Here is a 17,129-nt window from a genome sequence, read left to right as displayed (position 1 = left end):
CTTGAGAAGTATCAGTGCTTTGAAAGAATTGATGGTTCCAAATTAAAGGACAAAGGAAAGCAGGCGTGACGGCACAAGTCTGTAATCCCAGTACTTGGAAGGTTGAGACAGGAGGATCTCAGGTTTGGGGCCAGCCTCAGCTACTTAGTGAGACCCTCTGTAACTTAATGAGGCCCTGTTTTAAAATAATAAAATAGAGCTGGGGATGTTGCTTGGAGGTGGAATGCCCCTGGGTTTGATCCCCAGTAATACAAAAATAAATAGTTGAAAAAATAATATTATAATTTATTTTTAAAAGCATTATAATTACATTGTAACTTTTTTTGATACTGGTGATCTGGGGATTGAACTCAGGGGCATTCTACCTCTGAGCTATATACACCCCCAGTCCTATTTAAAATAATTTTTTTTGGATATAAATGTGTCTTTTATTCAATTTTAGGTCCAGAACTTGGTTTCTGGTCCCAACTGCACATAAATGATCCTTTTCTGATTGCATTACTTGTTGTATGTGTTTTTCTTTCTTTATTCTTTATCATTATTATTATTATCATCATTATTATTATTTTGCATAAGAAATCTGTCCGTTTAGTCCAGAGGCTCCTGCTTTATTAGGATGACAGAGAGCACGCCGAAGGATGTATTCGCTGAACTGGGACGAATCCACACCTCTCCTGCAGGAGCCCACGATTTCAAACCCTCTTTGCTGCAACCTCTCAAGGACCTGGACTGAGTTGAGGTGACAGTAGCTGCTTAGTGGAAACCTGATGACGTGCGTTGAGTCGTGATTCCAGCCTGCATCAACGGAGTAGCACATCACGTCGCCGATCTCCGGAAAAACTTCTTCCATCAAGGACCTGTCCCCGCTGAGCGCGATCCTTTCTCCGGCGTCAGGGGCCACACGCACCACCAGACACTCGCAGGGCTGTGAAAAGCGACCGGCCTCTCTTTCTTGCTTCCACCTTTCCATCTCCAACAGCATTGGCTGAAGCTGGAAGTATTTTGCCTCTTCATATAACAAAGTATAGTCCTTGAAGTCATCAGGAATGAGGAGTTTTGATGTTCGTAGAAAATTCAAAATATATCTGAACATCTGTCCATCTCTGTCAATGAAATAATGCTGTTTGAGACTGTCCAAGACAATGGGGTCTGTACCATCAAAAAGTCTTCCGATTCTTGATTCAGGATATTTGGTGAGGGTGGCCAGGCTGCTGGTGTACACGTGGCCGCCCACATCGATGTGGACGGGCGCATTGGATTTTGTGAGCTGAGCCGGAGTAGGAAAGCCTTGGTTGTTCAGTGGAGATGCAGCGTGTGTGTGTGTGTGTGTGTGTGTGTGTTACTGGGAATGGAACCCAGGAGCCTTCTACCTCTGGGTTATACTCCCAAACCTATTTTGTATTTTATTTGGAAACAAGGTTTCACTAAATTGCTGAGAGCCTCACTATGTAGCTGAGACTGGCTTCCAGCTGTGCGATCCTCCTGTCTCAGCCTCCCAAGTACTAGGATTACAGGTGTGTGCCACCATGCCTGGTGGCCAATGACATTTTTATTCTTTATGTCTCTTAGTGTCTCACTAAGTTGCAGAGGGCTTCAGTAAATAGCTGAGGCTGGCTGAGAACCCATAATCAGATCCTTCTCTCGGCCTCCCAAGTACTGGGATTACAAGGGTGCACTGCCACATCTGCTTTATTTTTTATTTTTATTTTTATTTTTTGGTGGCACTAGGGGTGGAACCCAGAGGCTTTCTACCTCCGGGCTATACTCCTAGACCTTTTTTTAAAAATATATTTTATTGGAAACAGGGTCTCACTAAGTTGCTGAGGCTGGCTTCGAACCCGTGCGATCCTCCTGTCTCAGCCTCCCAAGCGCGGGGATTACAAGCGTGCACCACCACGCCCAGAATTATTTTTTATTTTAAAACAGGGTTTTGCTAAGTTACTGAGGGCCTCATTAGTTATTGTAGCTAACCTCTAACCTGTGATCCTATGTCTTAATTTGAGTTTTAAAAATCTTTGTCTTTTACAGGTGCTTCCTTTTTATTTTAGGCACTGGGGATGGAACCCAGGGGCATTCTACCTCTGATATACCCCAGCCCTGTTTTTATTCTTTATTTTAAAACAGAGTCTCACTAAGTTGCAGAGGGCCTCACTAAGTAGTTGAAGCTGTCTGCGAACCGCAATCCATCTGTCTCAGCCTCCCAAGTACTGGAATTATATGGGTACGCCACCATACCTGGCTTTTTAGAGATCCTTTCTGAGTAAAACATTTACAGATGAAATAAAAGGACCTATATTATTTCCTTAAAAATAAAGCTGGGCATGGTGGCTCATGCTTGTAATCCCAGCATTCGGGAGGCTGAGACCTGGAGGATCGCGGTTCGCGGACAACCTCAGCTACTTCGTGAGGCCCTCTGCAACTCAGCGAGACCCGGTTTCAAAATAAAAAATAAAAAATAGGGCAGGGGGTGTAGCTCGGAGGTCAAATGCCCCTGGGTTCCATCCCCAGACCTGCAAAAAAAACCCAACCAAACAAACAAACAAACAAACAAAAAAAACAGGAGGAGCCAGGCATGGTGGTGCATGCTTGTAATCCCAGCATTTGGGAGGCTGAGACAGGAGGATTACAGTTCACAGACAGCTACTACTTACTGAGCCCTTTGGAACTCAGTGAGACCCTGTTTCAAAATAAAGAATAAAAAATAGGGCTGGGAGTATAGCTCGGAGGTAGAATGCCCCTGGGTTCCATCCACGGTAACACACACACAATAAAGAAATTGCTTGATGAAAATACTCTTCTTTTTTTCTTAAGTTTGAATTTTTCCATAATGAGGGTTTTTATGTTTTTTTTTAAAAGAAAAGTAATTATAAGAAATGTGCTGCATGTCAGGAGATATGTACGTGTCTAGCAGGGAAATACAATCCAGTAAAGAGTTTGGAGGAAGATTTCTAGAAAAGAGGAATATTTGGCCAGGTCTTGTGTTCACCTGTAATCCTATTAGGGAGGCAGAGGGAGAAAGATCATGAATTTGAAGCCCACATGCCCAATTTATTGAGACCCTATCTCAAAATAAAAACCAAGACAGGCATGGTAGCCCATGCCTGTAATCCTAGTATTTGGGAGGCTGAGACAGGAGGATTACCAGTTTGAGGCCAGCCTTAGCAATGTAGTGAGACCCTCAGCAACCTAGTGAGACCCCTGTTTTAAAACAAAAAAATTGCCGGGCGTGGTGGCGCACGCTTGTAATCCCTGCGCTTGGGAGGCGGAGACAGGAGGATCGCGCAGGTTCAAAGCCAGCAGGTTCGCAGGTTCAAAGCCAGCCGCGCTGGTGTAAGAGACCCTGTTTCAAAAATATAAAATAGGTCTGGGAGTGTAGCCCGGAGGAAGAAGGGCTTCCAGGAACCCCAGTACCACCACCAAAAAAAAAAAATTAAAACGGCTGGGTGGGGGGACTGGGTGTGGTGGAGCACGCTTGTAATAATTCCAGCATTCAGGAGGTGGAGACCAGAGGACTGCGGTTCACGGACAGCCTCAGCTACTTAGCAAGGCCCTTTGCAACTCAGTGAGACCATTTCTTTTTTCTTTTCTTTTCTTTTCTTTTTTCTTTTTCTTTTTTTTTTTTTGGTGGTACTGGGGTTCCTGGAAGCCCTTCTCCCTCCGGGGTACACTCCCAGACCTTTTTATTTATTTATTTGGAAACAGGGTCTCTTAAGCCAGCGAGGCTGACTACGAACCTGTGCGATCCTCCTGTCTCCTCCTCCCAAGCGCGGGGATTACAAGCGTGCGCCACCACGCCTGGCCAGTGAGACCATTTCAAAAAATAAAAAGACTAAGACTGAAAAAATAAAATAAAATAGGGTTTGGAGTGTAGCTCAGAGGTAGAATGCCCCTGGGTTCCATCCCTAGTACTGGAAAAAAAAAAAAAAGGGCTAGAGGATTGAGCCAGTTGTGGTGACACATGCTTATAATCCTAGTACTTAGGCGGCTGAGACAGGAGGATCAGAAGTTCAAGGACACCCTCAGCAATTTGTGAGGCCCTCTGCAACTTAGTGAGACCCTGCTTCAAAATAAAGAATAAGCTGGGCATGGTGGAGCACCCTTGTAATCCCCGCGCTTGGGAGGCTGAGACAGGAGGATCGCACAGGTTCGAAGCCAGCCTCAGCTACTTAGTGAGGCTCTCAGCAACTTAGTGAGACCCTGTTTTCAAATAAAGTATAAAATAGGTCTGGGAGTATAGCCCAGAGGTAGGAAAGCCCCTAGGTTCCACCCCTAGTACCACCAAAATAAAGAAAGAAATAAAGAAAGAAAGAATAAAATAGGTCTAGGGGTATAGCTTGGAGGTAGGATGGCCCTGGGTTCATCCCTAGCACCATAAAAAGGGAAGGTGGGGGGTATATCTTGGAGGTACAGTGTCTGTGCGTTCAATTCCCAGCACCGCAATCAATCAACTGATCAGTCAATACAAATAAAGACCAAAACAAGGTCTGGAGTTGTCCGGTGACAGAGCATTGCCTATCATGTGTCAGGCCCTGGGTTCCATCCTCAGTAAGGCAACCACAGCAGTGCCTGCTGGAAGAAAGGAGTGTTTAGGCCGAGATTCGGAGTGAGCCAGCCAGGCCAGAGCAGGCAGGAAGCAGAGGCCAATGGTCTGGTGGGCACAGGGTGAGGCAGGGTGCTGGGTTTGTAGGTGCTGGGTTTGAAGGAGGTGCAGAGGTTAGAGAGCGATGTGGCTAGAGAGCCTCTTGCCCACCTTTCATGGGCTTGGGATTTTATCCAAAGGGCAGTAAAGAGCTCTAAGCAGGAAAATTACAGGATCCGATTTGCACTTATTTTTGGCAGTGGGGATTGAACCCAAGGGTGTTCTACCTCCACCCTTTTCCTTTTTAAATTTTATCTATTTATTTTATTTTTGCGGTATTGGGGATGGAACCCAGGGGCATTCTACCTCTGAACTATACTCTCAGCTCAAATTTTTGTTCATTATTTTGAAACAGGATCTCACTGAGTTGCAAAGGGCCTCACTAAGTAGCTGAGGCTGTCCTCAAACCACGATTCTCCTGTCCCAGCTTCCCAAATGCTGGGATTACAAGTGTGCACCAACATGTCTGGCTTCCTTTTTTTTTTTTTTTTTTTTTTAAACAGGCCTCAGCCAGCTGTGGTGGCGCACGCTTGTAACCCTAGTACTTGGGAGGCTAAGACAGGACGATTGCAGGTTTGTGGCCAGCCTCAACAACTTGTGAGGACCTCAGGAACTTAGCAAGACTTTGTTTCAAAATAAAGAAGAAAATAGGGTTGGGAGTAAAGCTCAGAGGTAGAATACCCCAGTACCATAAGAAAAAAAAAAAATCCCAAGTACTGGGATTACAAGCATGTGCCACCATGCCTGGCTACTTTTATTTATTTATTTATTTATTTATTTATTTATTTATTTATTTATTTGGTGGTTCTGGGGGTGAAACCCAGGGGCTTTTCTGCCTCCAGGTTATACTCCCAGACCTATTTTATATTTTATTTGGGAACAGGGTTTTACTAAGTTGCTGAGAGCCTCACTAAGTAGCTGAGGCTGGCTTCGAACTTGTGTGATCCCCCTGTGTCAGCCTCCCAAGTGCTGGGATTACAAGCGTGCACTACCACGCCTGGCTCTTTTATTTGTTATTTTGAAACAGGGCTTCACTAAGTAGCTGAGGCTGGCAGTGAACCTGCAATCCTAGTAACTAGTAAAATTAGCTTATACTCACTGCAAAATGAAACAAAACAACACCCAGAAAAATAAAGTGTATGAGTAACAGGTATGGGTCCCTCAGAGGAGGTCTGCAGGTGACTCTGGAAGGCTTCCCCTCTCTGACTTGGATAACCTGGACGTTTTGGGAAAAAAAAGAAAAAGAGCCTGAACTTGAGTCAATGGATTTGACAGCAGATGGTAACTAGAAAGGAGTGTAAAGATGGTCATAGTATGATCATGGACTATAGCACCCTAGAGTTGTACAGTCTACAACCTGCACAGCCACACCGAGGCCCTTGAGTAGCAGTCAGTGGGTTAAAAGAACACAGAAACACCCATCACCCGGAATCCTCAGAAATGAATGGAGAAAGGGTGGACTTCTGTGGCCACCATGAGAATTGAGATGACTGATGTTTGAACATGGCCTTGAAGGCACAGGTGGTTACATATGGGAGCCTAGTTTATATGTGGACAGGTGTGTGTTTACTGGACACAAAGGCCACCCCTCCTCAAGCAGGTGAGAATGGAAGGAAGGGCTTCCTCCCTAGTGCTGGGAGGTGTGTGTGATACTTCTAGCTGTTAGCACACGTTTATACAACTCTGGTGGGGGGGGGGGTCAGGAGGTACTGGAGAGTGATCCCAGAGATGTTCTACCACTGAACGATACCCCTAGCCCTTTTAAAAAATTGTTTATTTTTCTGTGCGTGGTACTGGGGATTGAACACAGGGGCATTCTATCCCCGGCCCTTTTTAATTTTTTTATTTTTGAAACAAGGTCTGGCTAAATTGCTGAGGCTGTCCTCCAACCCTCTGATTCTCCTGTCTCAGCCTCCCAAGTACTGGGATTACTTGTGTGAGACAACACACCTGGCACATTTATCCAACTCTTATTAAAGTTAGCTGCTCTTCCAGACCCATGTCTGGAACTGGGTCCTGAGATGCTGCCTGGGAGGAGCCAGTGCGTCTTAGCCCTGGTACCACTGCTGGGTCTGGAGGGCAGGTGGTGGAGGACGACCTAGTGCAGGAGGTGAGGCTTTGGGCTCAGTGTGGCTTCTTGGGAGCTTATGTGTTGGGCAGCTGGGGGTCCCCCAGGGGGCTGAGCTGGGACTCAGGCTTCAGGCTCTGGCTAAGTAGCTGCATCCCTCAGCCTGTCAGCCTTGTTGTGGCTGGTGAGAGTCACTGGCTTAGTTTTGTTTTGTTATTGTTTGTTAGTTTTTTACAGTGCTGGGGATCAAACCCAAGGCCTTGAGCTACATCCCCAGCCTGGATGAGAACCACTGGGCCACCCTCCTCCGCGGGTGTCCCCTCCATGTGCAGAGGCAGCTGCCTTCCCATTCTTTCCTTCTTTGTCCATCTTTACAGTCTCTTTCCCAGGGTCCTCTGTAGAAATGGAGTGACAGCCAGTACAGAAGACGCCTCTGGCTGGTTATTAAAGGTGTGTGTGTGTGTGTGTGTGTGTGTGTGTGTGTGTGCGTAAGGAGAGCGAAGTGTGTTGAAAAATGAATGTGTCCCTTTTCCAATTTCTCCACAGCTCCCACCTCCCAGCCCTGCTCATCTGGGCAGGTGGACCTCGGGCTTGTCATTAAGTTTCTATCTTTGTCTTGGCCACCTAGGTGGCTTTCTTGCCTGGGGCGTTCAGCCTCCACCTCCCTCTTCTCTCCCCCTTGAAACTCCCACCCTGGCGCCACTTCTGCTTGGCTCTGAACTCCTAGAGGACAGGAGACTGAGGAAGGACAGGAGGGGTGCAGAGACCATAACGAGACAGGAGGATCGCGTTTAAGGAAGAGGGATGCAGTCTCTGCCCCGCTGTTTTGGTGTTGTTTCTGCAGTCCTGGGGATTGAACCCAGAGGAACTTTACCACTTATCTACATCACGAGCAACTCCAAAACCCGTGTTTGTACTGGAAACTGAACGTAGGAGCATTCTACCCCTGAGCTACATCCTCAGCCCTATTTTATTCTTTATTTTTCAAACAGAGTCTCACCAAGTTTTGGAGGGACTCACTAAGTAGCTAAGGCTGGCTGCGAACCTGCGATCTTCCTGTCTCAGACTCTCAGTGTAGATTGTTAGTTTTGACAAATGTGCCATTGTAACTTGAAATGTTAATAATGAAGTGGAGTGTGGTGGTGTACACTTGTAATCCCAGTACTTGGGAGGCTGAGACAACAGGATCTCAGGTTAGCAGCCAGTCTCAGCTATTTAGTGAGGCCCTCTGTAACTTTGTGAGACACTGTTTCTCCCCCACCCCACCCTGGTCCCCGGGTCTGGGGATAGAACCCAGGGGCATTTGACCTCCAAACTACAACCACTGCCCTATTTTTTATTCTTTATTTTGAAACAGGATCTCACTAAGTTGCAGAGGGCCTCACTAAGTAGCTGAGGCTGTCCACAAACCATGATCCTCTGGTATCAGCCTCCCGAATGCTGGGATTACAAGCATGTGCCACCATGCTCAGCTGTGACACCTTGTTTCAAAATAAAGAATTAAAAAATAGGACTGGAAGCCAGCCGGGTGTGGTGGCACATGCTTGTAATCCCAGCATTTGGGAGGCTGATACCAGAGGATCGCGGTTTGCGGACAGCCTCAGCTACTTAGTAAGGCCCTTTGCAACTCAGTGAGACCTGGTTTCAAAATAAAGAATTAAAAAAAATAATAGGGCAGGGGGTGTAGCTCGGAGGTTGAATGCCCCTGGGTTCCATCCTCAGACCTGCAAAAAATAAAAATAAATAAATAAATAAATAATAGGGCTAGAGGTATAACTTGAAGTAGAATGCCCCTGGGTTCCATCCCCAGTACTGGAAAAAAAAAAAAAAAAAAAAGAAAAGAAAAGAAAAATGTTAACAATGGGAAAATTCAGTAAGGGGTATTCAGGGACCTTCTCTCTTTTGTAAATCTAAAATTATTACAAAATACAAAGTTTATTAAAAACAGACAAACAAGAGCTAGCCACAGTGGTACATGCCTCTAATCTCAGTACTCAGGAGGCTGAGGCAGGAGAGTTGCTTCAGTCCAGGAGTTCACGACCAGCCTGAGCAACATATGGAGACTTCTGTCTCAACAAATAAGCAAAATCAGAAAAGCAAGTTATACCTGAAGCAGTGGGTAGAATTCCAGAGAAGCGGGGATTCCTGTTGCTCTTGGGCAAGCTACTTCGCTGCTCTGAGCTTTAGTATTTTCATCTGCAAGACGGAGAGCTCTGCTTTCTCAGTGCACCTGCTGGGGTATGGAGAGGAGATAACGGAACAAGAGAAGGGATAAGAAGGAGATCCGAGCGGGGCCTGGTGGTGCACACTTGTAATCCCAGTATTTGGGAAGCTGAGACAGGAGGATCAAGGTTCACAGCCAGCCTCAGCTACTTAGTGAGACCCATTGCAACTCAGTGAGACCCTGTTTCAAAATAAAGAATAAACAAGCCAGGCGTGGTGGCACACGCTTGTAATCCCCGCGCTTGGGAGGCTGAGACAGGAGGATCGCACGGGTTCGAAGCCAGCCTCAGCTACTTAGTGAGGCTCTCAGCAACTTAGTGAGACCCTGTTTCCAAATAAAGTATAAAATAGGTCTGGGAGTGTAGCCCAGAGGTAGAAAAGCCCCTGGGTTCCACCCTCAATACCACAAAACAAAGAAAAAGAATTAAAAAAAAATAGGGCTGGGGGTGTAGCTCTGACATAGAATGCCCCTGGGTTCCATCCCCAGTTACACACACACACACACACACACACACACACACACACACACAGTAGATTCAAATCCCAGCAGGCCAGTGCAATTTGGGACCAGGAAGTAGGTCCAGAAGAGAAACATGTGGACGGAGGTGGTTGTTGGGTTGGATTCCATTTACTCCAATAAATTGGACACTGAGGCAGACTGAAACCCAGCCCTGGGACAAAAGTCCTGGCAGACAGCTTGATGGGGCAGGGCTATGCCAGCACCGATACTTCCTCAGAGATGAGGCCCAAGGCTCTGGGGCGTGCACAGATTATTGCCAGCTTGTCCTGCCAGTTTCCTGTACCTCCCAGGAAAGGTGGACAGTTCAGAGGCTGAGGGATCAGAGCCCAGTAGGAGAAGTAACCCTGGGTCTGGCCCCAGAAGACAGTTTGCTGTCTCTTCCCACATCCTGTGGCGATAGGCAGACAGGCAGCAGTCATGGGCAGAGGGAGGAAGCAGCAGCTTTGGGCTGGGGGCGATGAGAGGAGCTGAGCTGCAGCAGGTAGCAGGTGAGCCTCCCTGCACGCCTGGGCCCTCCTCTGCATTAATTACCTGCTGACATGCTTTGTGCCGCTCTCTCTTTCTGCTGTTTTAATTAACAGAGATCTCCTCCGAGCAAACCAGCTGCTGTTTAAGTTGTCAAACTGTCAGCACACACAGGATGGGTGCCACGGAGACATTAAGTGTGGCAACTACCAATGGGCTACTCATCTCCTGGGCACAGTAGAACCTCCCCAGTAATGTCAAAATCAAGAGGGTGGCTCTGAGGTTGGAGGTGTAGCTCAGTGGTAGAGCGCTTATCTAGCATGCTTGAGGGTTAGGGTCAGTCCCCAGCAGCACAAAGTAACTTTTTTTTTTTTTTTTTTTTTTTTTTAGGACACTAGAGATTGAACCCAGAGGCATTCTCTGAGCTAAACCTCTGAGCTAAACCCCCAGCCCGATTTTATTTCTTATTTGAAAAAAAAAAAAAAACACAAACGTGGCCATAGAGCCAGGTGTGCACCTGTAATTCCAGTACTTGGGAGGCTGAGACAGAAGGATCACAGGTTCAAGGATAGCTTCTGCAACTCAGCCAGGCCCTCAGCAACCTAGTGAGACTCTGTTTCAAAGTAAAAAATAACTTGTAATCCCAGTAGTTGGGAGGCTGAGATAAGAGGGCTGCAGGTTCACAGCCAGCCTCAGCTACTTAGTGAGGCCCCTCTGCAACTTAGTGAGACCCTGTTTCAAAGTAAAGGAATAAAATAGGGCTGGGGGTGTAGCTCAGAGGTTAAATGACCTTAAATTCCATTCCCAGTGCCACAATAAATAAATAAATAAATAAATTAAAAATAAAAAAGGGCTGGGGTGTAGCTTGGAGGTAGAATGCCTGCAGTTAAATTCCCAGAACCAAAAAAAAAAAAAAAAAAAAAGTAGCCAGGAAGATAGGGGAAGACAAGATAGTATATGTAAAGAGAGAGGACATTACTGGCCTTTTGGGCCGGATGTGGTGATGCAGGCTTGTAATCCCCGCTCTTGGGAGGCTGAGACAGGAGGATCACATAGGTTCAAAGCCAGCCTCAGGCTATCTCAGCCTCTCAAATGTTGGGATTACAAACATGCACCACCATGCCCAGCTTATTCTTTATTTTTATTTATTTATTTATTGCGGGTCTGGGGATAGAACCCAGGGGCATTTGACCTCTGAGCTACACCCCCTGTCCTATTTTTTATTCTTTATTTTGAAACCGGGTCTCACTGAGTTGCAGAGGGCCTCACTAAGTAGCTGAGGCTGTCCGCGAACCGCGATCCTCCAGGTCTCAGCCTCCCGAATGCTGGGATTACAAGCATGCGCCACCACGCCTTGCTCTATTTATTTTTAAATTATGGTTAAGTATACATAGCATGACATTTACCATTTTAACTTTGTGTGTGTGAGTGTGTGTGTGTGTGTGTGTGTGTGTGTGTGTGTAGTACTGGGGATTGAACTCATGGGGAGTCTATGAGTTATACCTCCATATACCCCCAGCCCTATTTTATTTTTTATTTGGAAACAGGGTGTCGCTAAGTTGCTGAGAGCCTCTCTAAGTTGCTGAAGCTAGCCTCAAACCTGTAGTCTTCCTGTCTCAGCTCCCAAGTACTAGGAATAGAGACATGGCCACTATATCTGGCTCCGTTTTAATCCTTTTTTTTTTTTTTTTTGGTAGCACTAGGTATTGAATTCAGGGACATTTTACCTCTGAGCTAAACCCACAGCCTTATTATTATTATTTTTTAAACAGGGTCTGGCTAGGTAATGAGACTCCCACTACTTGCTGAGGCTGTCCTTGAACCTGCAGTCCTCCTGACTCAGCCTTCCAAGTACCATTTTAGCCATTTTTAAGTGTACAGCTCAGTGATGTTAAGTACATTCACTTTTATTTTTCTGTACTTCAGATGGAACCCTGGGGCATTCTACCTCCGAGCTACATGCCCAGCCCTATTTTTTATTCTTTATTTTGAAACAGGGTCCCAGTGAGTTTCAAAGGGCCTCACTAAATAACTGAGGTTGTCTGCAAACCTGGACCCTTCTGTCTCAGCCTCCCAAATGCTGGGATTATAAGTGTGCGACACCATGCCCGGCTTGCATTCACAATTTTTTTTTTTTTGCAACTATCATTACCACCTATCCCCAGAACTCTTTTCATTTTGCAAAACGGAAACTCTGTGCCCATTTTACAGTAAATCCCCACTTCTCACTCCCTCCAGCCCCTGGCAACCACTGCATTTCCTGCCATTATGATTAGACTAGACTAGCCTGAATACTTTGTATAAGTGGAATCATGCAGTATTTGCCCTTTTGCGATGGGTTTATTTCATTTGCATAATGTCCTTAAGATTTGTTCAGGCAGCAAGTGTCAGAACAGCTTTTCATAGCTACCTAAGTATTCCTCTGTATGAAATATACAGCATGCAGTTGGCATTTTACGTGCTTACTCAGTCAGTTTAATTTTATAGTGTGCAGATTACATTCCCATTTTTTAGGCTAGGAAGATTCAAAAGGGAAGCGTCTTGCCCTCAAGGCAGAACTGGGGCTGGAACGCAAGTCCCCTCTGGCTTCCCTGCTCACCCCGAATTTCCTCGTAAGGGTTCCCAGGCACAAACCATGCACATCTGCAGTCGAGATCTTCAGACAACAATGGGGGCTCTGCTTTGCCCACTCAAGTCATCGTAAGCTAGACTTAGCTATAGGAGGTTCAGACAGAGGGAGGGGCCCCGACCACACAGACCCCAAGGCCAGAACAGGGAGAGCCTGCAGCTGTAGGTGAGGCGGGAGCTGGTTAGGCAGGGTCCTGGCTCTGACTCATGGGACAGCGTCCTGGAAGGAGGTGGGCTGAGCAGCGGGCAGATTTTTCCGCATGAAACAGTTAGGGGCCCAGGCCAGGGGGGGGGGGTTGTTGGATTTGGGCAGGAGGGTCCCTATGCATGTCAGACAGGCCAGCAAGATGTTCAGTTGTATTCCTACGAAGCACAATGTTCCACATGGACCGTCAAAGGCAGCCGGGAGCGGGAGGAGGGAGGCGTACACCGAGTCTTCGCTGAGCCAGGCCCAATGCCGAGCCTGGAACAGTTCAGAGAGGTGTATCTGAACTCAGGTATGAGGCTGCGTGTTAGACAGTGTGGTGCCACGTGCAGGCTCAAGGTCTGGGGTCAGGGGTGGGGGTGGGGGAGATGGAGCAGCATAGTGCCCGCAAGGGCTGTTTTTGGGCACTCCCACCCTGGGCCTGTGGAAGGAAGTCTTGCAGAGGACGGATCACATCACATCAGGGCCTGGCAGGGCCTGGCTCCCGGCACCCTTCAGCTTGCTGTGCCCTGGTGCAGGCCACCAAGAAGCCCCAGGATGTTGCCTGGTACCTCATTAACGGCATTGCTGAGCTCATTAAGTTGATCTTTCTCCCCTCCTTAGTCTCCCAGCTCTGAGCTGTCACCTCAATCACTCCCAGCAGTGGCTGGGTTAACCCTTCATTGGTCCTGCAGAGGACGCTGCAAGGGGCTGCTATGGGGCCCCCGGGAGACTGAAAGACCACCTGGAGCTTTCTTTGGGGATAGGTTCATTTCCTAGGGCACCAGTAACAAAGCACAAAAAACTAAATGGCTTAAATAAAAGAAATGTGTTCTCTTACATATTGGAGGCTTAGAAGTCCAAGGTCAAGGCGTTGGCAGGGTTGGTGATGCCTGATGGTTCCAAAGGGGAATGTGTTTTTTGCCTTTCCAGTGGCTTTGGGGGTTTTCTGGCAGTTTTTGTGTTCCTTGCCGCGTGTCTCTAGAAAACCCTTGAGCCTTTGTATCCAAAATGGCACGAGTTGGATCTCAGAGAGAACCTTCTGTCTCAGCCAGTACTAGGTGTAGTGGTGCGGGTCTGTACTCCCAGCCAGTGGGAGGTGAAGACCAGAGGATGGCAGGCTCAGGGCCAGTGCACCATATCTTAAGAGGCTCTGTTTTAAAAATAAAATGGGGCCAGGTGTGGTGGTTCACACCTGTTATTCCAGTACTTGGGAGGTTGAGATAGAAGAATCACAGTTTCACAGCCAGCTGTGGCAATTTAGTGAGGATATCTGCAACTTCGTGAGATCCTGTTTCAAAAAAATAATAATAAAATAGGGCTGGAGGTGTAGCTCAGAGGTAGAATGTCCTTGGGTTCCATCCCTAGTACCACAATAAATAAAATAAAATGATAAAATAAAATAAAATGGGGCCAGGTGTGGTTGTTCACACCTGTAATCCCAGTACCAGAGAGGCTAAGATAGGAGGATTGCAGGTTGTAGACCAATCTCAGCAAGCTAGTGAGACCCTGTTTAAAAAACAAAATAGAAAAAGTCCTGGGGTATAACTCAAGTAGAAATGCCCTCCGGGTTCAGTCCCCAGTTACTTCTGTAATCCTAGTACCTGGGCAGTAGAGACAGGAGGATGAAAGGTTTGAGGCCAGTGGACCATAACTTAGCAAAGCCCTGTTTCAAAAATACAATAGAGCTCATCATCAGCGATTTAGTAAGACCCTGTTTTAAGATAAAAAAAATATATATAAATCAGGTGTGGTGGTACACACCTGTAAATCCCAAATTCCCAATTGTGGGAGGCTGAGACAGGAGGATCACAGGTTTGAAGCCAGCCTCAGCAACTCAATGAGTCTCTTGGCAACTTATAAGACCCTGTTTACAAATAAAAAATAAAATAGGTTGGGTTGTAGCTCAGAAGTAGAATGCCATCTGGGTATGGTGGTGCACGTTTGTAATCTCAGTACTTGGGAGGTTGAAACAGTAGGATCACAGGTTCATAGCCAGCCTCAGCTACTTAGTGAGGCCCTCCACAATTTAGTGAGACCCTGTTTCAAAATAAAGCTGGGCATAGTGGGGCACGTTTGTAATCCCAGCATTTGGGAGGCTGAGGATCATGGTTTGTGGATAGCCTCAGCTACTACTTAGTGAGGCCCTTTGCAACTCAGTGAGATCCTGTTTCAAAATAAAGAATAAGCCAGGCGTGGTGGCAAATGCTTGTAATCCCAGCATTTGGGAGGCTGAGACTGGAAGATCGTGGTTTGTGGACAGCTTCAGCTACTTAGTGAGGCCCTTTGCAACTCAGTGAGGCCCGGTTTCAAAATAAAGAATAAAAAATAGGGCAGGGGGTGTAGCTTGGAGGTTGAATGCCCCCGGGTTCCATCCTCAGACCCGCAAAAAAAAAAAAAAAAAAAAAGAAAGAAAGAAAAAGAAAAAAAGAAATAGGGCTTGGGGTGTAGCTTAAAGGTAGAAGTACTAAAAAATTATTTGAAAAAAGTGGATTTCGCCTGGATTCAATTCCTGATAACACACACACACACACACACACACACACACACACACACACACACACACCCCTTTTCTCTCCCCAACAGAATGCTGAGTGGAAGAGGTCTCACGTAAGAGAAGATGCACCACCTGATTCCATTTAGGTGGAAGTGAAGACTGACTCAGTGTACGGTGATAGAAGTCAGGAGGGTTACCTTGGGACGCTGATGGACAGGCCACAGCGGAGCCTCCAGCACTTCTATCTGAGTGGTGTGTATGTATGTGTGACTATCCAGATACTCAGATATGAGTTTAGAATGACTTGCCTTTATGATATCGAAATTATATCATAAAAATAAATAAGTAAAAGAGCCCTGTCCTTACTTTTCTTCTTCTCACTGATCACCCTGGGCCATTCGGCCTAATTGTTGACAGTTTCCATATTTTTAATGCTCTCCAATGTGAAATAATACGCAGACACATTTAACATGATGTCTGGCACATAGGTTCTCTCCAAATTCAAATTCCCTTTAAGCACCTGTGAAGGGGTCCAGGGGATTCCTGAATGGTGTCCAGAGATGACCTGGGCTCTCTCCCCATCTCTCATCCGTGCAACTCAGAGCCAGGTTCTGGGAGTAGGAGGGTGTTCAGGCTTTGGTGGAAGAATAGTAAAATATAATGTTCCCTATCCCCAGGAACAGAACACAGCCCGGCAGAAACCCCAAATCATAATTAAAAGATGCCCTGAAACTTCCTTGGCAGCATAAATTTTGAAGATGAAAGTAAATGATTAAAATAATTAAACACTTCAAGCTGACAAGCTGGAGCAGAATCTTGCCAGCGGACGTTTGTCAGTAATTAGCTAATTAATCCTGGCGCAGATTATAAGCCATAACAAACCAGCCAGGCTGAACAGAGCCGGCTGCTCAAAATTAGACTTTTAAAAAAGAAGGAAAGGGTGGGGGCAGGAGGATAGAGAAGAGGGAAGGAGTTAAAATAAGAAAAGGACATGGTATTTGTGGCCACCTGGCTTTACCCTTCCAGATAGTGAGGGCCTAGCCTGAACAGGGGGTCCTGGAGTTCTGGGCCTATGTCTAGGCAGATGCTGGAATTTCAATCAGAATGCACACTGGGGAGGGGGAGAGTGCGCTGTCTCTCTGGCCCAAAACCAGAAGAAAGAAGAGGAAGGAGCCCAGGTAGGATGTGATGTCTGCAGCAGATGGACACGGAATTTTCCATTCAGCAAGGGCTGCTATGGATGTATTTAGGTGTTGGTGGCAGAGTGGCTAGCATTGCTAACCTTCCGGTAATGATAAGGGCCCCACTTTTGTGGAAGGGAATGGCAAGATTCAAGTGTGGATCAGGGCCCAGCCAAGCAGTCTGGGATAAAGGTAGGCTGTAGAGCAGCTCTGCCTGATAGAAATGGAAATTTGAGCTGGACGTGGTGGCGCACGCTTGTAATTCCCGCGCTTGGGAGGCGAAGACAGGAGGATTGTGCAGGTCTGAAGCCAACCTTTCTGATTTAAGAGACCCTGTTTCCAAATAAAAAATATATATGTATATATGTAAAATAGGTCTGGGAGTGTAGCTTGGAGGTAGAAGGGTTCCATCCCCAGTACCAACCCCCCCCCCAAAAAAAAAGAAAGAAAGAAAAGAAATTTGAGCCACAAATTTAATTAAATAAAGAGAGACTGGTGAAATTAATTTAACAATACATTAATAATCCTCCTGTCTCCGCCTCCCAAGCATGCGCCACCATGCCAGGCTAATAATATATCTTTAACCTTGAGTATCCAAAATGCGACCATTTCGCCGGGTGTGGTGGCACACGCTTGTAATCCCAGCATTCGGGAGGCTGAGACCAGAGGATCGCGGTTCGCGGACAGCCTCAGCTACTTAGTGAGGCCCTCTTCAACTCAGTGA

At 46.6% G+C, this 17,129-nt stretch overlaps 1 pseudogene across 1 annotated transcript; it reads right to left on the bottom strand.

The window, feature by feature from the left end:
• Positions 1-588: 588 nt before the first annotated feature.
• Positions 589-1,312, bottom strand: LOC308260045 (BTB/POZ domain-containing protein KCTD1-like; annotated as a pseudogene). The gene has a single exon. The product of its transcript is annotated as a BTB/POZ domain-containing protein KCTD1-like (transcript).
• Between the last annotated feature and the right edge of the window lie 15,817 nt (positions 1,313-17,129).

The sequence above is a fragment of the Muscardinus avellanarius genome (genome assembly GCF_963383645.1).
Source record: "Muscardinus avellanarius genome assembly, chromosome: 3".
In the NCBI taxonomy this organism is placed as follows: domain Eukaryota; kingdom Metazoa; phylum Chordata; class Mammalia; order Rodentia; family Gliridae; genus Muscardinus; species Muscardinus avellanarius.
The sequence above is the reverse complement of the archived record's forward strand: the minus strand, read 5'-3'. Positions and strand labels throughout refer to the sequence as shown.